General features: G+C 45.6%; 1 long non-coding RNA gene across 1 annotated transcript in view; it reads right to left on the reverse strand.

The window, feature by feature from the left end:
* LOC119167986 (uncharacterized) overlaps positions 1-26,017 on the reverse strand; it is a 94,251-nt gene extending 68,234 nt beyond the window's left edge. The window contains exon 1 of the long non-coding RNA XR_012889225.1: positions 25,881-26,017. This is a non-coding gene — a long non-coding RNA (uncharacterized LOC119167986). The remainder of the gene's footprint in view (positions 1-25,880) is intronic.
* Positions 26,018-26,988: the final 971 nt, after the last annotated feature.

Here is a 26,988-nt window from a genome sequence, read left to right on the forward strand (position 1 = left end):
GTATCATATCATGAAATTCGGCAACGAATGCGTGAGCCAGCCTTCGGTGACTTTGCATGAAAAAGAAATCGCGCTTTTGGAGAAGAGTTAGCGCTTTTATCATTAGGCCTTCATTTTTTACCAGACTCCTCCACAACTATGTTACGTTGCTCACGTTTGCTTGTTGAAAGATTTTTCCTAGCGTTTTGGATATTGAAAATATCTGCTGCGAAAAATAAATACAGTTGGTAGTCAGCACTCATGTTGTTCTCATTGCCTTCCATTCCTCACCTTCCGCACGCTATTCTTCCCGCACTTTCGTGCTTGCGCTGCAACGCTTATTCATATCAGAAATGTTCCACTTTGTGGAGGTGTGTGAACAGGAAAGCTGGAGGATTCACTGCGACCTCTCATGTCATCACCGTTCTTCGTAAGTGCGCCGCTAATAAAACATTCCCGCATCGTGTATACATATATAGTTGCCCCTTTCTTCACATGGCCGGCCCTGCCAGGGCCCGCCAACGTTGTGCCTTGGCTTGACTTAGTAGACGGGACATCCACTCACATCTTTTAACATTTTAGTTTGCGGAATGTGGATATTTTAGTTTAGAATTCCAATCTAATGTTGCATAATCGAGTAATTCGATTTGATTTCCGTATAACTACTGTTTGCAACTTACAAATATTCTACAGGGCGAGTATATGAAACGTGGCAAAGGCCAATGTTGGGAATCGTTGAGGGTAGGGAATTTAAACTAACAACAGCGTCGTTACAGCGCACCTTTCGATAAAACTTTCAATGATATTCTTATTTAACGCGACCTTCAAAGAACAGTTAGTCACTTCCGAATATAACAGGTCCGTAAAATCGAACCGAGGTGCTCTTTACGGGAAAGAGATGTGAATGTCAGATGTTACTTTTATTAGCGTATTCTTCCAGGGTCCGGAAACGCTTGAATATAGCATGATGCTCTTCATTCATTCATTCTTTATTTTTAACGAGTCTTTTACAAGCAGTTGAGGGGTCCCTAAGGTGAAAAGCGGTTGCAAAACCACTTGAGAGTGTCTGAGGCCCCACGTACATGGCAGCAGCTTCGAAATTAAAGCTCTTAAAAAATTTGCTGTAATGTAAGTAGGCAATGAGAACAAAAAATTTGACGAATATTCCGCGAATACAACAGTCGAACAAATAGACATAGACATAACTAATAACTATATATCTGCACTCATGAATACCCTGAACGGTATCAAAATACACATGACAAAGACTGAAGAAAAAATTCGATACTTCGAGTAATGATAACATAGCATGATAAAAAGAAAGATACTAGACCAGGGTGAAGAAATATTCTCGCAATTCTATTTTTGTGAACATTAAAAAGTTGGGCTCATCATTTATATATGTATTAAGTAGGGATGGTAATGTATATCTAAGGGACTGTAGAAAATATTTCGTGCGAGAACGAGGAACGAGCCACCTGCCTATGCCTCGGGTTCGTGAGTCCGTGTGTTGAGGACTTATGTTTGATATGTCTTTAAGAAGTGTTTGGAAGTGTTCCTTCGCAAAGAAGTACTTGTTAATGAGTCGAAAATTGTACTTGTGTTGTATGCTGATTATTTTGTAGCGGTGGAACAAAGTACCAGCGGAAGTACTGCGTGGGACATTTCCAATGTAGCGCAGCGCCCTTTTTTGTGCGATAAGTGAATAGTTTTTACTTTGCCTAAGGTTGTGGTGCCCCAGACAAAAAGGGAGTAGTTTATGTGCAATGAAAACAAAGCATGGTAGATTTGCACTTTAGCTTTTTCCGGAAGAAAGTGCCGACCTCGTGACAATACTCCAGCAGCACGCAATAATGATTTACTCAATGGTTCCACATGACATGACCATGTCATATGAGCGGAAAAAGTTACACCCAGAACTTTATGTTTCTCCACTATTTCTAAGGGTTTTCTCTCAAGCGCTAACGATTGGTGAATATTAGTTTCCGTGCCCCTGGATCTGAAGAGAACAGTTTTTTTTTGCATTTATTCGCATGCCACTGGTAGTAGACCAGGGCAGTACATCTGATATTACGCTTTGGGCTTTGACAATAATCTAAGCTGAATTTTTCCCCGAAACAAAAAAAAACTTGTGTGATGCCTGTACAGTAAAAAGTCAGCATCGTTATGTATGTCGACCACATCATTTATGTAGGTATTGAAGAGCATTGGCCTTAGGATGCTTCCTTGAGGCACACCTCAAGAAATGGTTTTATAGGATGAAAAACAGTTAGCTATTGCAACACACTGTTTCTTCTCGGACAAATATGAACAAAATATGGAATTAGCTACACCAGGTACCCCATAGGCGTCTAACTTGCCGTGTAAAATGTGATCAATAAGAATATAAAATGCCTTGCTATAATCAAATAAGACACCCAGCGTAAGCTCTTTTTTCTTCGATGTTTTTGATTATCAATTCTTTCTGGGTTAACAACGCAATTTGCGTGGATTTTCCAAGCTGAAAGTCAGGCTGATTTTATGAAAGTATGTTGTGCTCGTTAAGAAAACTACTGAGCCGTCAAAAAATTATTTTTTTATTGCCCTCAAAAATACTGGTATAATTACAATTGGTTGGTAAATATTAGCATTATACATCCCCATTTTTATATGACAGATACTTTTGACATTTTCCTGAGATTTGGGAAGCTTCCAGACTGCAGAACTAGATTAAACTAGTAACTGAACAAGGAGCAAGGTTAATCCCTTCATCCTGAAATCCGTCGACATCAATAGCTTTGCTGTTTTTTAAAGATAAGAATGTGCGTACTATTTCTGCTTCATCTGCGGATGCCAAAAACATTGTGTCAAAATTGTGGTAAGGAATCTGAGTATGGGCAGTGCATAAAGGTAAACACGTCATGTTTATTAGGTTGCTATAAAGCGGAGCCAACACTGGAACCAGAGTTGTTGTCAACGGTAGGCGACGCATGTATAGTGGGAATACATATCTAATGCGTTTTTATATATCATAAACATAGATAACTATTTCTAGGAATCAGTATAACACGAAAGGGAAACGTGTTTTTACAGACGTAGCTGAGTGCTGATCTTGCATTGTCTCGGCACAAGTTTGAAGGAATGATTTCTACAGTGGCTAATTTCGAAATGTGGGGAAGAAAGGCAAGCAACTAGAAACTTGCAGTGTGCCCCTCAAGCAGAAAACACGCACGAAAAGAGCATGCGCAGGACGAGAGCAGTCTAACAACTGTCACAGCTGGACAAGTGAAGTGCGCTCTCCAAACAAAAAACAAGACGCATAAAACGAACGCACTATTATACACAAAACAAGCAGGACCAACTGCCAAAGTTATTACTTTTTCGTGTGTTAGCAGTGTGCTCCTTTTGTAAGCATGACCGCAGCTTCAAGTGAAGTTCATTTTGACTTCTCTCGAATTGCAAGTCTGATAGCGCTTGCGCTGAAGAGACCACGCATCGTAGAGAGCGCTTAGCGAAACGCGAAAAGCGACGGCCTTTAGAACGCACATAATGCAGCCATCCTAGTTCGTCGCGCCACCTCGCTACTGATGACAAAAACTCACAGAAGCTACGGAGCTCCAAGGACCGCCAAACGCTGTATGGTTGTATGAATGGCTTGCCCTTGAAAGGTGTGACAGCGCACGCTTCATGGTTCAGTGGTTAGCGCAGCGTGCTGCGAATCGTGATGTCGCTGGTTCGATGCCCCGCGACGAAACCTTTCCTTGTAGTTTTAAATGCAGAGCATTTCTTAGTCACATTATGTCACTGGTCATTGGAGTCCACACCGCCACTGCACATGCTCGGCTCCCCTCCCCCTTCCTCTTTCGCCCTTCATTCTCTCTCCCTCCCCCTCTTGCGCTGGACTTCACGCTTTGCCTGACTCAAGTAGATGTGATGGAAGCAACAGGTGACAACGGTACCTTCAACCAGTACTGTGGCGCAACCCAAAATCATCGTCCCAGGCAACGTTACCCCACCCTCACCGTCTTGAGCGTCAAGAACAGCAAGCAACGTAGAAGACAAGGCTGCAAAGAGATGAGCACACGACGCTGAACGCACGCGTTTGAAGCAAGCGGCGGATCCTTCACTCGGGGAACGAGAAGCAGCTGCGAAATGGCAACGCCGAGCTGTAGGTTACGAACTTCGTGCACGAGAAACAGCGGTGAAACGTGAGCAGGGAGCTTTAACGTCGTCAACATGAGGTAGCTCCAGATGCTGCTCGTGAACGCGAGCGCGCTGCGAAAGGTGTGGGGCTAGCCAAGCAATTCGCGCAGCTGGCTGCTTGTTTCAAACGTGACGTAGAATACCACATCTTCAGACACAGCTGTGAGGTGGTCGTTTTCGAATCGACTGTGGTTCGACAACGACTTTACGCTGGTCGGAAGTATCAAGAACAAAGCGAAGCAGACCAACGCGATACGGGGTCCTTGAAGCACATTTGGAAACGTTGACTTGAATGGCGGCGGCGTCAACGGCAACGTTAACAGCGATAACAATGATGACGTAAGACTGCTGGAGCCGTTCAAGTTCTACTTGTTGTGCACATCGTGTAAGGACTCGTTGGTACACGGGCACGTACCGTCGATGAGCGTGACCTACCACCATGTACGAAAATTGCATTGACCTCGTCTTCACCGATTTCGCAATCGCATGACCGCCCCTCAAAGACCCATTGACAGGACACCTTAGTGACCACAAAGCAGTCATCCTCTCCGTGCAATACAAATAGGGCACCAAGCAATAAAGACACAATTTAACTTTACACTCCTTTTCTTTGCTTCTCCTTCATTCAACAAACAGGAATATTAAAGACGAAACAACAATTAAGCGTTTCCGAACAATACCCAATTACGCAAGAATCATGAGATACCCCCATCACTCTGCGACCCATTTACTCGCGTTCCTCTTGTGGGAAGGTGCAGGCGGCTTTTTCAGATGCGAAGCAGCTGTTTGATTCATGTTTGTGACGCTGCACGTACGTGCATCCGTACGAGCGTGCCGCAACGCGTTACCTTCGCCGCAGGTGTTGGAGTGGTGTCAAGTAGGTCACACCGCCACGGCGAGTCCACGTCACGCTTCCCTCACATGCTTTTCTCGCAGTTGCGCGCTGATATTAGTCTCTCTCTCTAACCGATAGCGCGCTCACCGGAGGTTGCCGCCGGACGCCCCCCTTTTCCGTTGTCAGCGACTAGTTTCACCCTTCGTGAGTGAGGGCTCCTCCTAGCCCTGCGTACCGGCTCTATGTGGCTAGGTGAACGAAGGCATCGTCTTCGCGGCGCGAGCTCTCCGACCTGTGCTGACTGGGGCGCGATGGAAACACTGTCCCACCTCTTGTGCGAGTGTCCCGCTCTTGGTGAAGCGCGCAAGCGTCTCGTGAAGAAATACCGTGTCGAACTGCCATGTACGACTCTGGAGGACCTCCTACACCCCACCGGCTACGACGACCATCGCTTCGCGGCCCTTGCGGCCTTACTAGACTTTCTAGAGGGCACCACCTTGACCAATGACTTTTATGAGCCACTCGCCACGGTGAAGTGTGTCCTCCTCTCATCACGCTAGTTTTCTTTTTTTCTCCTTGATTTGAACCCCTTCCTTTTCTCTTTAGCCTACTTTCTTTTCTTTCACTCCAAAGTGTCTCTTCATTCCCCTTTCCACCATGAGTGTATCGCTTGAGGTGTCCTCACATCAGAGGCAGTTATCGCGCACTCCACACCTCCCCTTTTCGTACCTTTCCACCTTTTTTACCTAAAAAATCACCCCTCCCCCCGCCACCCGCAGCTGCCACTGCGACGTCGCACGTCTGCAGGAACCTTTCAGCGAAGACTTCACCAATCACAAGGCCATGATCTTCAATGAGAAAGGCACGCCTGCTCCAGTCCAGCACCCGTGTCTCTACTCTAAAGAATGGACGATCACGACGTCTTAACAATTGCTTTATTGAGACTGACACGAAACCTAACCCGTCTCGTGTCTTTGCATTTCAATTAAACCTTTACTCGAGTAAACACTACACCGAGTTCCACTTCAAACCGTTCTTACAGGACCCTCATCGACGCCCGTTTCAGCCGGGTCGACCTCGTGCACTCAGTATCTGCTTAGCATCCGATCTGGATTGTCTTCAAGAAGACGGTTTATTATTTTTATTACAGTTATATTATGCAATTTACGTCATATGTGTGAAGGAAATATGTCAGCGGAGCCGTGGCAAACCCCGGCAGAAAGCTCTCTCACGGTAAAAAACGCTAATAAGGCCGAGTGGTATCACAATTTTTCATCCAGCGCCAGCGGCACGGGTATGAGTCACACGTGCCCGGGCAAATGATCTGACAACTTACCGAGTGAAATTGTCATTTCATTCACGTCGTGGCCATAGAGCCATCCCAGACAGCAATGACAGACAGACAGACAGACAGACAGACAGACAGACAGACAGACAGACACAGACAGACAGACAGACAGACAGATAAATAGATAGATAGACAGATAGATAGATAGATAGATAGATAGATAGATAGATAGGTAAATAGATAGATAGATAGATAGATAGATAGATTGCCGAAAGCTTGCAAATAATCTCCCGCATGTGATTTTTTTTCTGCTTCCGGACGACCTTCGTTTCATAAAGTAGAGGTGTGCTCGAGAATTAGGAATGGTGAATTGACAGATTGGTACCATGCTTGTTTTTTACGTTATTTACGTCATTCATTGAGGAGTTGTCCCTTTTGCTATAGATGTATGCGTCCTGCATCTTAGGGTGGGTATTATTTGCACTACTCTTTATTTACATACTGCTACCGCTGAAGAGAGGAAGAACTTTATTAACCGCATAGAGAGGTAGTTGATTTCATCTCGAAGGTGGTCCCAAAGGTGGTGGCCGAGGCCTTGTCACGACTGTTTAGGCCTGGTTAATCATTTATGCCTGTCAGTTGACGACAGGAGTGACTCCCACTCCTGGAGGAAATAAGCTCGCCGTGTTGTTTTTGGAGCTGGGCTCCCCTCGCTCCCCCAAATGATGTAAATTTTGGTAGCCTTCATGCAGCTGCAATGTCGGCACCTTATAGTTGAAAGTCTTCTGGGTAAAGTTTTGACAGCCGATGATGGCTCGGAAAAAAGTTTTTGGATTTACCTCCAGATCGCAGCCTGTTCCCTTGACATGCCTGCACGCGGAGCCGCGTATGTATTGTGGTTCTCTCACTAATTCGCAGTAATTTCATTGTACGTGGGGATCCCTTCGTGAGGAAAGCGTAGGGTGGCGGGGTTCACCGTTCCACTTGATTAAACCTAGCGCTACGTGGTAGGCCGCTTCATTCCCTGGATTTCTCGTGTGACCGGGTATCCATACAATTGGCATCCCATTGTTTTATCCATTGTCTTTGATAATGTGCCACAATTTGTCCTACACAGCCCGTCATGAAATTCTTGAGCACCCTTTTAGAATCACTCAAGATGCATTTAGTTGTCTGAACTGATTTGACAAGCGCAATGGCGGCTTTTTCTGCCCCTAATGTAAAAATGCCGGTTTTACAGTGGCTGCAGTAATAAGTTCTTTATTGCTTGTCCCCGCGCTTGTGATGTGACGGTTTTTAATTGTCGAGCAGCGTCATACACTATACGTTTGAGTGACCCTGAAATCATTTTGCGAGGTTTTCTGCCCATGGCTTTTATCTCGTCATGTGCTCCTTCCAGCATATATTTCGGCAGGGGTTTATTTGTAATGTCTACACGAGTTCTCGCTTGCAAGATGGCCCTGTTGAGTGTGCAACTAGTCCGTAGGATGAGATAGTTAAGTATGTGCAAGCCTGCTTTCGTTCATGAAAGCCTTAGTCACTAGGCTGTTAGGTGTTTTGCGATTAATGCTTCAATTGAGCTGTGGATAACAAGACGCAGTAGCTTTTGTGTACTAGCGTACGTGCTTGTTTTAGAGCATATTTGTATGTGTGCCGTATTACGAAGTTTAGTTTTCCAAATCCCCTTTTCTTAGGCTGCAGTAGAGAAACGAGTAGGGGGCTATACTGATAACAAAAGCATGTATTAGCTTGCATGGGTCTGGGTTCCTTCGTTCTTTTGTTTTTAGTTGCACCTCTCTTTAGAAGCTGAGTCATTTGCTGTACGATTGCCAGTAATTTGTTTATAGCTTCTGTGTTACAACTTTTATGCTCGATGAACATTCTTAAAACCTCGATTGTGCGAACTGTAGAGACAATCTTTCCATTTACGGGGATATACATCGCGCAATGCGCTCCACTGGTGGCGTCATCCTTGTTTTTCTTTCTGATTACTAAAGCCCAAATTTCTTAAGAGAACATCTAAGTCAAACTTTCATTTCGTACAGTGTCAACGGCTCTTTGCAATGCGTCATACTATGCCCATCTGAGCCTGCGCAGGTACATATTGTAATATCATCAGCGCAAAGTGCGTGCCTTATGTGTGGGATCTAGAGATCAGTGTTGCTGAGTTGTCACTCCAGAATCGGAATGAATCCGGAATCATTTCACGTTTTCGTGACCCCGGAATGGAATGGGAATGAAATGAAGCCTGTTTTTCATGGATTGTAATTGGAATAGAATTACGTCTTTTCTAAAAATGAATGAATGAATGAGACCTTTATTAAACGAAAAGACGACTCTTGGCCGCTCTAGGGTTTGAGGTGGGAAAAGGAAAAGGGGCAAAAGGGTGAGGAGCAGCTTCGTGTCACGCCTTCGCACGGGTCAGGCGACCTTTCCTACACTAAACAGGCCACTTGGATTACCGTATATCGCGAGAGCTTTCTGCGCTTAATGGTTTGGCTTTATTAAATGCAGTGAAGCGGTCATGTCGGCTGGCAGCAGATGTTAAAAGTGTCATCTGCCTTTTGAAAATGGCACACGTGTCCAAGTCAGGTGCTATAAATCTGCTCGGCACAGCGCCTGACAATATGTGCACGCGTACGAATATTGTTACTCGACGGTCGGTTAGCTTGCGGCCATTAGTGTAGTATGTGTGGCGTGTACGCAGAGTTGGCCCTTACTTTGTTTAAAAAGATTCTTGTTAACGTGTGAACTCACCTTTGCAATTCAGCATACACGCCAGTGTGGCTCCTAACTGTCTATTTTTGCTGTCTGACTTCATTTTAGTTGGAATGTAATGTCAGTGCTCTGGTAGGAGAGCCTGCTGTCTATATATAAAAATCGAGATTTTGGTATTGTAAGGTTGGCGTGGGACTGGAATGTGGGAAATCGTATATGTGGTCAAACCCAGGCACTTGAGCGACAACCGTATGACCGGCTGCGTTTTTCCCGTCCGTGCCAGTTTGCCCTGGTGTCCAGAGAATCTCAACATTTGTTTCAATGTATTGGCATATTTCATCTTTTTTTGTAGCGTCGTTGGCTGCAGAATCTTCAGTGGTTGACGTTTTCAGTTCAGTTACTGCCTTGAACTCTTTCACTAGTGATGCCTCCGAAATCAAGGGTAATAGTATTCACAGCCCCTCATATAGCCAATAACTTCGCGTGTGAAGTTGTACCCACGGGAAGCTGACAACTGCGAAATACATTGTGTTGTTCTGCAGACGTACACACCCAGGCCATATTGGCCCTTTCGTCGCTAATTGCAGCATCAGTGTAAATGTCAGTAGAGTTCCGAGGTCTGCTCTGAGTAAATTTCTGAAGTAATCGTCCGACTTTCACATTTCTTCTGGCGGTAGGACGTTGTTTCCTCCGAGTACCCAGCGGCAGTTCTCATGGTGGCATCGTTTGCAAGTCCTCAGCTACTGGCATCGCGTTGAGCTGATAATCCCATGGTATAACCTGTTTTCCCTGTGGTATCTTTTCCAATCGACATCGCATTCGAAATTGTGCTTCGATTATGATGTTTCGAATTGGTAGTATAGGTACTAGATTGAGCAGTTCCTCGTTTTTCGTGTGCTTGGGCAGTCCAGTGATCGTTCGGAGAGTTGCCGGTGCAACTTTTTAATGTCGCTGAGATCTCGATTGGAGAAATCATTGTCGCGTATTCAAGACCCAAGCCCTACACCAAGAGCGTCCCTTTATTTCTACCGCCCGTGCCCTCCCATTCTTCTTTCTCCTCGGTTCTCCTGCTTGTTGTCGTGCGGCCGCAATCATCCGCAATGTACTCCCTAGGGTCCAAGACGATCAAGAGGCAGTTTCACTAGTCCAGATCACGTGTCTCGCTGAAGTGCTTTTAGAATATATGCTAACTGAACTAGTCGCTTCCCTTGCCTTTTCAGAAGCTAGTCACCCTAAAGCATGCGCAAAATATCATTCTCTCCTGGGTGCACTGACCACCCCATTCAGCTATTGTAGCACTGAATGAGCACTATCGTCAACACAATCATGACTTCCGTGTCATGATTATCATGTTTGGATGTCTAGTTCACCTTCGTCATCTATTCACGTCACGTGATACCAAATTTAGTATATGTGGAGCTAGCGAAACGAGCACGAGCACGCTATGAAGGTGGTATGTTGCCATGTTCTTACATGTTTTACATGTCAGGATTATCTTGTTTATCTTGTTATCACGATTATCATGTTACATATCAGGATTATCATGTTTGCACCAGTCATTTACTTTTATCATCCATCGACGTCACTTAACACCAACTTTGGTATATGTGGAGCAAGCAAGACGGTCGCAAGCACATCATGAAGGGCCCAATATATTCCAATGTAGCTGTGACGCGCGCGCACGCTGGGCCAGCGACGCTACGTTAGTAAAACGCGAGCACTCTATAGTCTGACACCAGGTGCGAACAGCGTCCGTCAGCGCGGCCCTACGGCGCGAATTGCGACATGCTGCTTTTTGCGCCGATGCGTTACCCAGACCCTTTTTTCGTGATGGAGGGACATCGGACGCGCTGAAACGTGTATGCGTCAAGGCATGCACGTTTCTCATGCGTCAAGGCATGCACGTGCATGCGTGGCGCGCGTCTGCGAGTATATGGCAGCACCAGCGCCTGGCGTCGTAACACTGGCGTGCACGCGCATCGCGTCACGTCAAAATTATTTGGCGCCTAGACTGAAGCATGTGGTCATGTTCTCACATGACACACATCTCATGATTATCATGTTTGCACTATTCACATACCTTTGCAATTCATTAACATCACATAATACTAAATTTAGCATGTGTGAGGCGAGCGAAAGGCCACGAGCGCATAATGAGCGTGGCATGTAGTCATGTTGTTACATGACACGCAAGTCGTGATTATCGTGTTTGTATGTGTCACTCACCTATGTCGTCCGTTCGCGTCGTGTAATACCAAGTTTGGTACATGTGAAGCTAGCGAAACGGCCACGAACGTATTATAAGCGCAGCATGTAGTCATGTTGCTGCATAACACGCATCTCATCTTTATAACGTTTGCACCAGTATCATACCTTCGTCATCAATTTATGTCCCGTAATACCAAATTTGGTATAAGTGAAGCTAGTAAAACGGCCTCCAGCGCATCATCAGCGTAGCATGTAGTCATGTTGTTACATGACACGCATCTCATGAATTTGAATATTATGCTTGCACCAGTCACATACCTTCGTCATCTATTCACGTACCGTAATATCAAATTCAAATTTGGTATATGTGTCACTAGCAAAACGGCCGCGAGCGCATTATGAACTTGGCATGTAGTCACGTTATTCACATGACACGCATGTCATGGCTTTCATGTTAGGGTCGGTCACTTGTGTTCGCCATGAAATCATGTCATACCATACAAGTTTTGAAACATGCCATTCGAACGAAACCACCGCAAGAGCTGGAGGACCATGAAATGTAAATTATGACATTCATGACATCGATGTCATGATTTTCATGTTCTGTCTAGTCAGATATGTTAATCATGCAGTCATGTTATGCCATACCAAGTTTGGTACCGATACCATTATCGAAACGGCCAGGAGAACTAAAAGTCGTAGGCAGCTAGATAGATAGATGGATAGATAGATAGATAGATAGATAGATAGATAGATAGATAGATAGATACGCTCAAAGTAGCCGAAGATTGCTAAGAAATGCTTCGCATTTAAAAGGAGCTTGATATTTTAATGTGCATGTCCTTGGAAATGCTTTAGAACGTCGCTTCTAAAGCAGTGGACCTGTCCATGCATGCAAGTTTGTGACCAGTTTTTAAGCACCTAGTTGTATGACTCACTCAGTAGGTGACGCTAGTGTGAGTGACAGACATACGAACGCACGGCCAGACAGGCAGACGGACAGATGGACGGACAGACTGCCGGATGGAAGGAGTGGCACGGACAGACTGATGGACGCATGGATGGACGCTCGGATGAACGGGCAGAAGCACAGATGGACGGACGCACGCATGGATGAACAGAGAGAACAGAAGTACGCCAGCATGGACTGAAATAAGCACGGACGGATAGAAGCATGGACATACAGACAGACGGACGGACGAACGGAAGCATGGGCGGACGGACAACTTTCGGACGAACGGAAGCAGGTACGGACGAACGGAAAGATGGACGGACAGAAGCACGCACGAACAGACAGATGAGCGGACGCGTGGACGCATGAACGGACGCTTCGCCCCACTCATCATCATTCACTCTGTGGATATGCTGCGATTTATCATCTAGCCTCAGGCTTGAGATGCCTTTTTGTGTACATATGAGAATAAAACATCTAGAAATAAAATGGTAGATAGCCTGCGCCCTCCGTTTGAGGTGGATTCAGTCAGTGTCTGTACGATAAAAAGCGTAATTACCAACGATACCACACCAACTAGCCCCTGCAGTTCTGAGTGGTGACAGCAGCTTCACAGGACGTTCATTTAAACTCGATCGAACTATCAAAATGGGTTTCCTACATTGAGGAATTAAATGAATGAAATTCAACTGTCCGGCCATTCAAGGAGCGGGAATGGGCGAAGTTTTTTCATTCTGAGGAACTGAAATCAATGGTGAGACGCAGTGTTGCGGAATGAACGCGTTCATTTTATTCCAATTACATTCCGGGGATTTCCAGTTGCCGTAGTTCCATTTTTTTTCAGTTCCTAAGAATGAAAAATACGTACCCCGTTCCCATTTTAGGGATGACCGGGCAGGCCGATTCCATTCCTACAATTTCTCAACGTAGGAAAGGCATATCATGATAGCTTTATCGATCTAAAGATGATTGTAACAACATAAATCTCATGTCATCAATGCATAAGATCTAGAAAACTACGCTAAACCCGTTACCATGGTCGAGGAATAGTGACTTGGTGACTTATCTCTTGCAGTACAACAATGGGGTCTTTTAGCTTGTACTTACACCTCTTGGCGTTATAGTGTTACCGGATACCGGATAGAATCTGCGCATGCGCGGGTCTTTACAGAACGTAAACCTTTACGTTTCCCGCCAGATGGGGTTTGAAAGTTTACGTTTCCTGTCTAATAGGCTTTACGTTTTTCGCGCTATCTCGCAAATCTACCTTCGTTCGTAGAAACTCGTGGTATCCGTAATGCCAGGACTCGAGCTGTCGAGTAGAAATAGGCTTAAGTGCGAGCGCAAACAGCCATCACGTTCTTTCAGTCGGATTACCAAAACTAGAATGGCCTAGGACATAGACGCCGTTAACGTGCAAGCTCCCAACAAGTTGGATAGGTGGCGCCATCTAGCGGTAAAATAGTGAAGCAGGTAGTCACAAAATTGTTATTGCAGAGACATCGTGCATTGTATGGCTGATGCAAAAACCGTGCTGTGGCGTTAATACAAATGAATAACCTTTTTATCATTTTCACCTGAAAAACATTACGCGTTATCCAGGGCCGTACCCAGGAATTTTTTTCGTGGGGGGGGGGGGGGGGGGGGGGTTGCGTGTAGAACGGCTGCCATTTTTTAAGATTTATACTGGCTTATTTTCGTGAATAAAACAAGTACATCGCTTACTTGTAATAATTCGATGGTACTTTTCAATTATTTGTACCCAAATAAAGAAATTGGTATGTCAACCTCAAATTCTGGTTAAAGCAAGAAACTAGTTTGGACAATAGCACCACCAAAGCCGGGGACACCGCGACCAACGGCTCCTGATCAAGTGACACAATGTAACCGCGGTACAAAAACGGTATGTATGTGTTACAAGCTGCCACCCTAGCGTCGCCAGCGCGAAGTCGGCGACGGGAATGGCAGCAGGTTAGGTCATTCCGTACGTAAGCAGAGAAAGCGAAGAGATCAGAGACGTATGTGGGGAAAAACAATACTCTAGTGATATTGCAGCACTGCAGAGGAATCTAGGAATATTGCAGAGGAATCCAGTACAACACGTAATACCAACTAACAAAATACTTATAAAATCAATAAATCAGCTTACAAGAGAGAAGTCTTACAAACTACACAAAACTAACCAACAATAAAACTACAGATGAGAAAGTCCGAAGGTATAAACAGGTGAAGGGATACCTGTGATGACCGGCAGCGTTGAGTCCACGACGATCGGATGCGAGAAGTGAGAAAGAGTTCTGGCACAACTGCGATGTCGGCGGTGTTGCAGCGCTAGTGTTTCCGGGAGGCTAGTGCTTGACGCCGATCTCGGGCAGGTTGAGCTTACTCGAGATTCAAGTACCGATGCCTACGTTACAGACGTTAATTTCGCGTCACAACTAGACGAATGGCTAAGTTTAGGTGGCCAGCCGACACAGAGCCACAACCACTTAAGGGATGCTTCTTGATCTCCTTCTCCACCATGTTGGTCAGCAACTAGACTGCTTAGCAGTGCGAAATCCTGCTCTTAAATCGACCTCCGTGTCCCCTGATTCTCGTCCTGGGGAAAAAGAGACCTCTACATGGGTCCAATCATGCACGTTTCATTGTTAGAAACTCCACCCTAAAAATATATTGACCACGTCCCTTTTTAATTAGGAGAGGGTCCTCAACTGAGCGAGAGTGACAACCTGTTGGGGTTCTCTCATACGGCTTGTCCACAAGCAGTTTGCCGTGGAATGGTCAGTTTCCTTGGTTTCAGCCGGTGCGTCTTGCAGTCTACAGCTAGTTCGGGGTGCGTCGCGGCCTTTGACGACCCTGCCGACGCCACCGTAGGTACAAAGGATCAAACATCGGCGACTAACGTTTGAAGAAGAACACCCCATTCAGTACTTCCCTGCACTAAAGGCCAGTCTTTTCATGAGCGAACGGTTCCACCGATAAGCGGGGGAGTGCGGCGCCCGTTAATTTGCCGTTACGCCGGGCCGCAAAAATGGCAGTCCGTGACAGCATGTATGCAAGCAAACAAACAAGTCGCCCGACATTCCGATCTTCTTGTTACCGTTCGCACATTTTGCTTTCTAGAAAGTTTCCTCGTAATTGCGAAAGGATAGAAGGGTTGAAGCTTGGGCTAGCTGGGTTTAGCTTTTAATCGACTCTTCAAACATAGAGGGAAGTTTAAACGAGGAAGTTTTTCCTTCTCGGCAACTTGCGAAATTCTGTGAGGACTTGTTCTGGGGTCACTTGAAGTTCTCGATGGATGCTGAGCAGTGCTAGTCCGGTCAATCTGTCGTTGTTCATATCATCTCGAAGGTAGCTCTTCAGCCTTGTCAGTGTGGAAAAAGTCCGTTCCGGGGTCGACGTCGACAGGGGTAAAGTCGCCAGGATAGAAAGTAGGCTGTGGATGTTCGGAAAAAAGTCGTGGCTGCACATCTCTAAGGCCTGTAAAGCACAAGCTGGGCGATTATTTTCTTGGATCTGGCAGCATTTGTTCACCCACAGTGTGAACTCTGCTTCGATGACATTAGCCGAAGGAATGTCGCCAAGGTAAAACTGCACTGCATCATCAATATCAGAAATGCTAGCCGATGCGCAGAATTTCAGCAGCAGCATGTTAAGGCCAACCACGACCTTCTTATGGGCATCGAATCGGTCTCTTAAGTGATTTTCGAAGTCAACCAGCAAAGGCAAATACACATTCCTCCGGTAGTACTCTTCGGGAGTAGCAGAAGGTACGTTACTTCTTTGCATCTGCCTTCCAGTGATGCGTGGTAGGGCCATCTCAACATTTGTGATCTTCAGCAAAGAGAGCGACTTCAAAAAATCTTATTAAATTCCGTTTCCGCACTAGCCCTTTTTGTGGAAAGAACGTCTATAACATTCTTTACGTGATCGCACGCTTGAGCCAAGTCACAGTCAATTTTTTGAAGAAACTTGCAAAGTGGCAGTGTCAAAAGAAGAGGTCGCTACAGATCTGAAGCGAAACGACAAACTCGGGCTTCGTAATGGCATTGAGCAGTTGAGAAGCTTTTGATGAAGTATCAGATGACGCGGCCTCTTCTTCCAAATATTAGAGGAATTGTACAATGGGCACGTACAGTTCAAGGAAACGCTGAAGTGCATCGTGACTCTCTGTTTGGCAAAAGGAGATAACTGATTTTCTTTTTTCTTGTGTTAAATCTTCTACTTTGTCTCGCAGTTGGTTCGTCCTCTGTGGCGAAGGTGTCACAAACGTACAGGTTGAGGATACAGTTCCCAAACAGTGGCGGATGCTGGGGAGTTTGCATGCGTGAAGCAGAGCAAGGTTCAACGAGTGGGCACTTCAATGCACGTACAACGCTTTGGGCGCTGTTTGACGAATGAAGGCTTGAACACCGTTAAGGTGGCCGCTCATTGATGCCGCGCCGTCGTATCCTTGCCCGCAAAGTAGGTTCAGGTCAAAGCCATGACCTCTACGGCTGTTCAGGATTGTGCTCGCCAGCGCCTTGCCAGTGAGATCGTACACGGGAACGAAATCTACAAAATCTTCTTTAAGAATGGGCACTCCCGACGTGTCGTGTCCAACTTACCTTACACATAGGGAAATATGGGCGGTGCAAGATATATCAGTGGCCTCGTCAGCTAGAACTGAAAAACACGAACCTGAGCTGACGCTTTCCACTATCTTTCTTTGTATGATTTTACCACAGAGGATGATCAACTCATTTTGAATTTTTGGGCTCGTGTAGAGCGCATTCGCCGGAGATGTTTTCATGTGAGCTCTCAAGGCGGCATCTCCACATTTTGCTCTCATCCTAAGCAGTGCGCGGAAATTTCCATCATTTTTGAATGGCAGCACTTCAGACATACTTATCGGACCAGAGTAGTCTGTGCCGCGAAGCGGTACTTCTTGCCTGCCACAGAAAAGGATTGTTTCTATTATTAGCAGCAAGTTCTTGCGGTTTTCTTCCGCGTGCTTTTTAAGGCCATGGTCAATTTGTGTTAAGATGTCATGTTGTGAGCGGGACCGGACTGCTAAAAAGTTCTCCGATAGCGTTGTTGACATGGCGTGATAACTGCTGGATGCGTGGCTCTTAAAGGCGTCCATGGCTTTCTTGTAATTGGCGAACTCCTTAGTTACAAAACAGCCCAAGCGCTGGTGCTCGCCTTTTCCTGCACACTCGCTTGCGAAGACTACGCAATATTTGCATAATGCTCCTTGAAGCTTCTCTGAATAAACAAGCCATGGGTAACAATCTACCCAGTGAGGTTGGAACTTCAGATTCCTTTTCCCTGTGGCTGGATAATCATAGTTAGCCGGAGGGGTCCACGAATTGAGCAGCAGCTCCTCCATCGTCTTTGAATCATTTACATTATTGCTTTTCGAGACAAACAGTCCCAAGTCGAAAATATTCGCACTCGTCGCACAAAGGGGAGGCGAACCAGAATGTGTAGGTACCATGCCACTCACCTTCCTTGGGCTTTGCCCAGTGGTAAAGGCGTCACTTTGAACAGCGTTGACTGTAGAACAAAGATCACTTTGAGTTGCACTGCGGCCACCATCATTTCCCGGCGGCGCATGGGTGTCCTGCTTGTGTTCGTTCTCAGGTAATTCATATAAATCGGTGCATTCTCCTGAGTCACTACAGAAGTTCGGACGCGCTTGGCTTTCCACCAGTGCTGAGGAGGGCGAAGTTTTATCCTTCGAAGGAGGCGATTCTTCTCCGTCCGCTTCATCGGTTTGAAATTTCTTGAAGTAAGACGCAAGACTCCTTTGCTTCGTTCTTGCAGAGTGTCTTTTCATTTTGCTGCCGCAATCCTGTGCACGCACACAGAAGTGGCCAGTGGCTCCAAAAAGACGTTTGCGACTGCTTCGACTGCCTGGCGTGAACGGCGGGCGATGTTTTCTTCCTCTCTTATCCACTTTACAGTGGCTAGAATGTAGAAGTGTGATGAACGCGCCGGCTCCCGCGTGGCGCATGTGTTTTCTGAACGCCACTACAGCTGGTGTGCATGCAGGCCCATCATTGTACTCCAGCTGCAGCAAACTGGATTAACGCTACTTAAAGACCTTTTCACAGAAGACTCCATGGGCACTGCATACTCCCCTTAATATACGTGAACCCCCAAGAATGCACTGCCGAGACATTTGCACTCCCGCGGTACAGTACAGAAAGGAGGTGCTGCTCCGTTCCTGTGAAAAAGTCACCTTTTCACAGACGGCTCCCTGGGCACCTGCGTAATTCTCTCTGGGCTGCGCTAATTAAATAGCCGTGACCCCCCAAAAATGCATTTTGTAGGCTGTGACTTCAGCCTCTGTACTCCCGCGCGCAGCCCAGCTTGGCGGCGTTTTTTTTCTCCTGTGAAAGTTGACCGCTGGTGCCGGCTTGTGTGCCGGCTGTATCCTCGCTTTGTGCGCTTTGTAGGGAGGCGCATATACCTTCTGTGTACAGAAGAGGTAGATTTCCTTGCGTGTGGTTAAGGTTGTTCGATGTTGCTCGGATATGCCAGTCTTTCAGTAGATGTCATCTTCGATGATTCGTTTCAGTGGCGAGGACTACAGTTTGAGAAATGTTTGCCCTGCAGCCTGCGTCCTCGGAATGCGCCGCTGAGTTTTTCCGCTTAAGGGTTTCGTTCCCTGGCAAATTTGCGCACGTCGTGTTGGTGTTGCCGTTGCTGTCGAACTGTTTACCTTCACAGAAGTAGACGCGCTTTTCGTAGGAACCCAAAGCCGACACGTGCGGACCGCACAGACGGATAACTTCTCCAGCGGCAATGCACAAGGAAAGCATCTGGAATCAATAAAGGAGCTGCTACGGTGTGAAAGACGAAAAAAAATGACTCGCAAGAACGCGAGGGCGAAGTGCAAAGCTGTACAAATAGGGCAGGTGCGCGTGCGGGGGAGGGAGTGCTGAGGTGTTCTGGTAAAAGGGTAGGTTTGTAGAAAGGAAGAAGAGGGAAAGTTGCAGTGTAACTTTGGCCAGGAAAGTTGCAGTGCAACTTTGGCAGCTGGTGGTCGCTGTGAAGGCGTGTAAATATTAGTATCACCCGAAAAGTTAAAGCATCAAAAAAATTTCGGGTGGGTCAGAACCCCCTCACCCCCCCCCCTAGTTACGGGCCTGGCGTTATACAACGTGTTCATGACTGTGGTTGCAGGAAGTGTCACAAGATATCGACACTGTCATTGCAGTAACCTGGTATTTTTCACCTTTTTCGCATACGAGAATACTGCAGGCGATAAAATAACATCTCGTGATTTTGCCACAACGGTGATTCAATCCGATCTAAGGCTAATACAGTTTATATGCAGTTAGAATCACTATTTATGGTTTACGAAAACCTAAAGGTATACGCGTTTACATACGCACGTAAATGTTTACGTATGAAGAGCTAAAGCGTTGAAAGATATGCGTTCCCGTAAGACCGTAAACGCAAACCGGTATCCGGTAACTTGTTAACGTAGAGAAGAATACATACAAGCTAAAACTCCCTGTTACTAGTTCCCGTATGGGCAGTTGTCGCGCTACCTGTGGTGGTAGCATGGTCCTTTTAAATAAGTCAGTAAACAGTTCTAAACGCACTCGCTTACTTGCTTCGAGCGTATTTTACTACTACTCAGCCTATGAAGCTTGAAACTTTTGCTGCTGCTAACTGAGGATGCTTCCTTTGTCTTTTTAACCAGGTAACTGCTAAGACACGTTGCCAAATCTTTCGCAAACACCACCGTAAATCTTGCAGCAATCGTGACACACTCAAGATAAATTTAGACCAATCATGATTTTGTCAATTACTTTGGAACAAATATTTCGTGCTAAGTGATGGCGTACTTATGTAAAGCGCAGACCAGGCAGTCTACAAAAGATCCATTATTTTTGTAATTTATGTGGCTGCTAACAAGTACGCTGTGTGCTATTCCAAAGTAGGAGCATAAGTAGCCTTCAACGGCTGCGACAGTTTGTATATGATAACGGCAAAGTCTTGATATTTCGTGTGCCAGTTTGCGCATATCTGCTCGTCTGTGATTCTTTCATGGCTGAATCTTCTATCCTTAAAATGTTACTAACGGGATATTTTCCGTCGAGGAAAAGGTTCAGTGACTTTGTTCCAGGCATCGATCCACACTGCTCTGAGTGCCATGAAGAATACTGCTGGTTACATAATACGCTCTTGCAGTGTTCGGCGTTACAAAGTGCCTCTTTTAATAATCTAGAGAACTAGGAGCAAGCCTTCAGAAGCAGGGATCTTCATAAACGACTAAGGGCTGTCCGAAGAGCCCGCGAACGGCCAGAGGACGATGGTCTTCCGACCCCAACGTGGGCGCGGCCTGTAACTACGTATGTGTAGTTCTTTAGGACCTAATAAGGCTTGTTGGCTAACTGACTGACTGCCTCTATGTATGTTGCTGTGATGCATACTTGCCATGATAATACATGAGTTTGTGGCTACTAATTAATCTGCATGAACATTTGCACTTCGCTCATTACCTATATACGACTGTAATTGACTTATCTTGATGTCGCAATGTACAGTCCTGGTGAAAAGTTTTCAGACCACACTTACGTAGAAATACATAAGTTAGTAGCCTTAAAATTTCTGACACCCCTCTGTAAATGCACATGAACGCCTGCTAACTAAGGATTCAGTACTGTAGTCAGTGCGAGTCAGCACCATTCACGTAATACTTTGTGAACATATATACTCGCTCACTAGGCGGTTAGTTCTTCTCGTCACAAACAAATGGTTAGTATTTAGTTAGTGAATAAGCATGCCTTCTTTCTCGGAATGCATGTTTAAACGAATGAAGTGTAAAGGGCCACTCACCAGGCCCCATACCGAATTTCAGTTAGACAGTGGAAGTTGTTGGGTGTTCGATGAGGAACGTTTTGACGCAAAAATTTTTCGAAAATGTTGATTAAGAGCGGAGAAAACAGGTTTTTTGAAGTGGCGCGAAACGAGGGTGAGAGGAGACGAGCTCGAAACCCTTGCCGCTCCTCCGCGTAGTCTTCGCAAGCCAAACCTCTTCCCCACCATCTCCGGCATCCGACCAAGAGGTGACGTTCGCATGACGTGCCCGAACAAGCCCAGCCCCCGTGCACGCGAGCGGCGTTGCTTTGTTGACCAGCGCTATTTTGTGGTCTTATGCCTGTTTCTGCGGGATTGTTTGGAAACGCTGGCTTAGACGCGGTAGAGTAGATGAGCACAATGAGTGCGCGAAGGCGTAGGAGCGTTCCACGGTGGTCGTCTGCTCAATGCGCTGACCGCGGGAACCCAAACCCATGTGAAACGCTGGCACATTAGCCCCACATCTCGTAGCATTTCACGGGAAAAAAGTGTAAGAAAAACGTGCACAATTATTTATTGCATCTCATTATTTATTTCAAGTTTTATTCATCTCTTGAAGCAACAAATACATAAAATAAGCATGTTGTGTTAAATAATTTTTGCCATGTCACGTGGTATACTGTTGACAACGTCAGAGCAGAGTCATCTACGTAGAGGACCAACGTGACCGCAGTGCTGTGTACGTAGGGCCATTCCTACGCCCACGTCATGCCCTCATTCTCCAAGCGTGCGCCGGTAAAGTGGAGGGGGAGCAGCTTTCATCTCGAAATTTGACCCATTTTCGCGGCGCGTAGCGTTGCAAATTTTGGCAGACGTGATTATGAACGCCTCGCCTACGCATTGCGTTTGTCAGCTCAAAATTGTCAAACCTGGTGAGTGGCCCTTTAAGCTTAAATGCGTGAATGCTAGAAGGACGACTCAGCGAATCGTCGCATAGAGATTCAGAGAGGCACCAACTTCGTTACGTTGAATCGCCTGATGCTTTGAAAATCTATTATGTCTCTCTGTGTACAGTTCACCTTGTACAACAGTTCGTCGCACAGGCAGTTCACAAGGCGCACAGTTCATCGTGTACGAATGTGTGCTGCGCTGACCTACCGACTATGACGATAGAGTTTCAGGAAAGGCACCCATATGTGTTGGCAAGAGGGGGGGGGGGAGTATTGCGATATGGGGGGTGGGTAATATGTGGCGAGACTGTGTGCAAGCTGGTATACGAAGGCTTGCAATAAACACAAACATACCACCAGCGTCAATACACATCACAACTTAGATAAGCACTTTTCAGAATACGTGTCCGAGTCGCCAAAAACAAAGTGAGACAGCAGGCGGCTGAGGCACCACTGAGAGGCAAAACATCAGAAGTTGTAAGGTGAGTATACCGCCATCGTATATTTCCACAAGACGGATACCATGGCATGGAGCCGTTGTTACGCGAAGAATAAAGAAAAACTTCGAAGTAACGCCTTTTTTATAAGGAGAGAATTGTAGTTCTTGAGTTGCTTATGAATGTACTATGCTTGTAATCAACCAAGACTTAGGAAAAACAGCTTTCTTGTTTAATCCAAGGGTCTGTCTTACTAGTGTTCGATATTTCTAAAGCAGAACGTCAACGAGAATGTGCTCTGTTTTCGGAAAAAGACGCAATTTTTATAGTATTCCATTCTATCAAAAATGCGCTTAATTCTATTCCCATTCCATTGCTCCAAGCTTTGTCGCCATTCATTCCCATCCCATTTCGGGGTCGTGAAAATGTGGAGTGATTCCCGATTTATTCCAATTCCGGGGTGGTAACTTTGCAACACTGGTGACAAGTTCCCTTTCTCCGGAATAATATTGGAAAAGAATGGAGGCGCCTAAAGACTGCGAAACACTGCGAGAGATGCAAAATATCTAGAAATTTTGAGAAATAAAAAAACCTCTATTTTGACGTTTTTTTCAATATTTTGAAAAGAAAAACAATTTTCTTTGGCATACAGAATTATTTTATTGCCATGTGATAATAGCTTATTGCCAAGTGTAAAAAGCAATAACCTTCTTGATGTAAACCACAGAAATGAAATTCCTTCTCTCTTTTTTGCGGATACGAGAAATCGTGCGACTTACCAGCACGATGAAAGAACCGTGCCTGCGAACGGTCTCGTGGCTGTAAGGATGCAGTGAACACCTACTTATTGCTCATTTGTGGCTATAAAATAAGTACGGGAAAACTTAAACATGAGTCGAATGTTGCGATAGCCAGTGGTCGTTTAGCCGTATACTCTTCGTAAGCCTAGCGACGCCATTGGCAAGCCAAAACGGTGGAATCGGCGGACGCCTTGCTGCTTCGCAGGCTTTCCTGCATAAGCGCCGCTGCTAAGTTTGTGTTTGTGGACTCGAGCAACAGCACTGTGAACGCTGCTTCGGCCGGCATGATCGAATGCGAGCTGATAATTCATATTCTCTGACTGGAGGGATGTTGAAGAATGGATGGCTCCATAATGAAAGATCGGTGCGCTTCGGCGCTACGAATTGGCACGCGTAATAAGCTTTCACGTTGTAGTGTCAATATTTATTGCTTTTAGACCTAGAAAAGTCGCGCCCCGCCATAACCTGAAAGGTCAAAATACTCTGCTCTGTATATCTGATAGTTCATTTTCTATAGTGAATAGCGGAGGCCGTCAGTGTTCGCGGCGTTTTACTTTGAAAGAATAGTGCGCATGTATATATAGTTGCATGGCGAATATACTGCGTTCTTTAGGGCTCTATAAATTGGAATAAACATAAAATATACTCCACAAGTGCAAGGTTTTTTTTTCGATTGTCCAGATGGTTGAAATGTTAGTCGCACTTGAGCATTCTACGAGGACCAACATTTAAACCAAGTAGAGTAAGTGCTAGGGGGTAACAGTCGAACCTTCGCAGTTGCTGCCGCAATTAGTCCAAAATTGGTTCAAAATATGTGGCAGCCCATTTATTCCTCTAAAGGACAAATGACATACGCCACTTTAGTCCTTTTTGGTATAAAGTGAAGCTATTTCCTCGATGCATACAACCCATTCAACATACCTCGGCTTCCTTCAAGCGCTGATACCTAGCGGCCACAGGTACTGTTGCGGCAGGTGCAGGCGGCAACTCTCCTTACTCCATTACTCGTGCAGCATTTTGCAGACATCAAAACCTAGACACCCCGAATATTGGCATCTGCAGCGACTTCACCTGAGCGGACCTGGTGCACCTTATCTGGGGCTGCCTGCTCTACTCTTAAACAAGGCAACGGGTCATTGCAACAATCTCACCGGAATGATGCTCGACGTCATTACAAGCCTGGGCACAACCTTGGTGCATCATCAGCGCCGCCAACAACGTGCTATGGTGGTTGCTGCCCGAGTACCTGGACGATTACAAGGCTCCAGCCATTGGAACCAAGCTCCGCCTTGGGAGGGACAGCCAGAATGTCAACTTGCAAGACGCTCAATAAGACTGCATTTTGGTGCCTCTTTTTTTCTTTTTCTTATCGTTTTACTTTTATTTAATCACGCCTTTCCCCCTACATTCACTGCAGCCCTCAAAAGGAATAAATTGAGAATAAAAACGTGTCAACAACTACAACGTAAACTTCCTAAAATTAACTAGACGGGGCTGTGGTGCTTCTATTATTCAGTGACCGTGGGAAGCATGGGCAGTGCACGGATTTGCTTAGCCTTTCTACTTGCTGGTATAGAATCACAATTGTGGCCTTGTTGCTCGGTTTCGGTCTTGTTTCAAGTAAAAAAAAAACATCTGTTGTGAACTTCGAGACCAGACTCAAATGAGTGAGCCTAAAATATTAGGGTGGTGAAGCGTAACAATTCAACTAATATGCGAGCAAGTGAGTAGCGGAAAGCTGAACGTAATAAGGTTTAAGCATGGAGACTTGTATAGGTCTGATGAGGGGGAGAGAGTAGTGTGGGTATAACCCTGGGTTTTGGTGCCCGAGCGCACATGCTCACGCGAGCATGGAAAAACAGCCGCCTAGTACTCCAGCTTCAGCCTGAGGTCAGTAAAGGTCCTTTTCCTTACTCTCTCTCTGTCTGCTTTCTGAGGGCTTCAGCTGACCCTCACTCCTCAGCCTACAAGCTGTCATCTTTTTTTTATTATGCGCATTCTTAAGTAAAAGAGACGTCACACAATAAAGCAGCACAAGATATTTCTGGATCCCATTTTCAGAGACACTACAAATGGTGTAAACACAGGTACACATTTCTGCTTGAATGAAAGTGCTGTATGAGAACTTGTTGTTGCATGAGTTTGCGATTAGGTAGCATGGCGATTTTACTGTACCGTAGATTGTACTCTAGAACGCGAAAGTATGAAGACGTTCTACGAAAGCACGGCCGTGTCCTCACCTACTTTCCCCCTCACCCCCTCTTATGCAAAAAGTGTTAAAAGAGGCCACTTTAGGCAATCACGATGGGAGGCATGTCATTACAGAATCCCTCTCGCAGAAGAAAAAAACTTACCTAAGACAAATTTGTGAGTTCGGCAAGTCATATTTGCGAGGTTGAAAAGTTCAACATGTATTATCGGCGCGTTTAGAAATTGATGATATGTGGGGTTTAAAGTCCCAAAACCACCATAACATGATGAGAGACACTGTAGTGGAGGACTCCGAAAATTTCGACCACCTGGAGTTTTTTAACCTGCACCAGAATCTGAGCACATGGCCTAAACCATTCCCGCCTTTATCGAAATTGCAGCCGCCGCAGCCGCGATGCCATCCCGCGACGTGCGGGCCAGCAGCTGAGTACCTTAGCCACTAGACCACCGCGGTGGGGCGGCACGTTTAGGGTGCTGCGCTCTTATTTGCACGACTATTGAAGTACAATATAGCGGCTTACCCGAACAATATCTACACCATGATTGCTTTCGTCTTCATTTAGATTTGATCTTGTCGCCACTAATACACCAAACAGAACTGCGCAGAACAAGCTAGATAGTACCATAATGTTTTATCACCAACGAAGCTAATACGCGCAGTCGGCTCTTGTCAGCATATATGAGGACAACTGATCTTGTAAAAAAAGCAAATTAACACGGAAGACTTGAAATGTCTGTGAGGCATTGAAACGTCAACCATCATTTCGCTTTTTAACTCTATCAGAAGTGTATCTTCTTGTTTTTTCTGACTATAGATTTCATTCCCGCATCACTGTCAAAGATGTAACGAAAACTTTGCAAAATACGCTCACAAAGTGACCTGTCAAATTTAAATTTTCTACTTACGCTATAATTGTAGACTACAAGTTTCTATATGATGTTTATTATGTCCTCCAGTAAAAAAAGAAGTACATTGGGTACTACTAGTTCGGTTAAAAGGTTCATGAGATAAATAATTTGTCATTTTCATACTGTCAAAGAGTTTGCTGGTAGAAGATGACAACTGAGAGCATCTAATAGTCGAAACGTTTTATGAAAGAATGTCAACGCACTATCTCTACGAAATTAATCACCTAAGGTTCATTGTGACAGGTCGCACAATGCTTTCGTGGGGTCATTCATCGACTTCATTCATGGCATATGTTTCGAAGTTGAAGACAGTAAGTGTCTAAAAATTTAAAGAAACACTTCAACTGTTCAGCATTTTGAAATACTTAACTTCCCTACTATTACACCTAATCAGTTTCTATACTGCTATGAAGGACCGGTTCACGCTAGTGGCAAGCATGCTTCGATGTTTGACACTTGACGTTCTCGGGCAGCCGTGCACGGTTGTTTGCTTCGCGCACGTCTGCCATTCTTAGCTGTTGAGAAAATGGGTTGGAGACCCTTTTTGGTGCCGTTTACTGTTGCCGGAGAGTGGTTCAGCCAATCAGCAATGGAAGAGCGATATCGCTGAGCCGCGTTGTCAGCTTTCACCTCTCCTCATTGCGTACGCCTGCCACGGAACACGTCGAGCTGCTTGCTTCTTGCTCCGCGGTTTCACGATGTGCCGTACGTGTTGTACCC

The sequence above is a fragment of the Rhipicephalus microplus genome, unplaced genomic scaffold (genome assembly GCF_043290135.1).
Source record: "Rhipicephalus microplus isolate Deutch F79 unplaced genomic scaffold, USDA_Rmic scaffold_42, whole genome shotgun sequence".
Classification (NCBI taxonomy): Eukaryota; Metazoa; Arthropoda; class Arachnida; order Ixodida; family Ixodidae; genus Rhipicephalus; species Rhipicephalus microplus.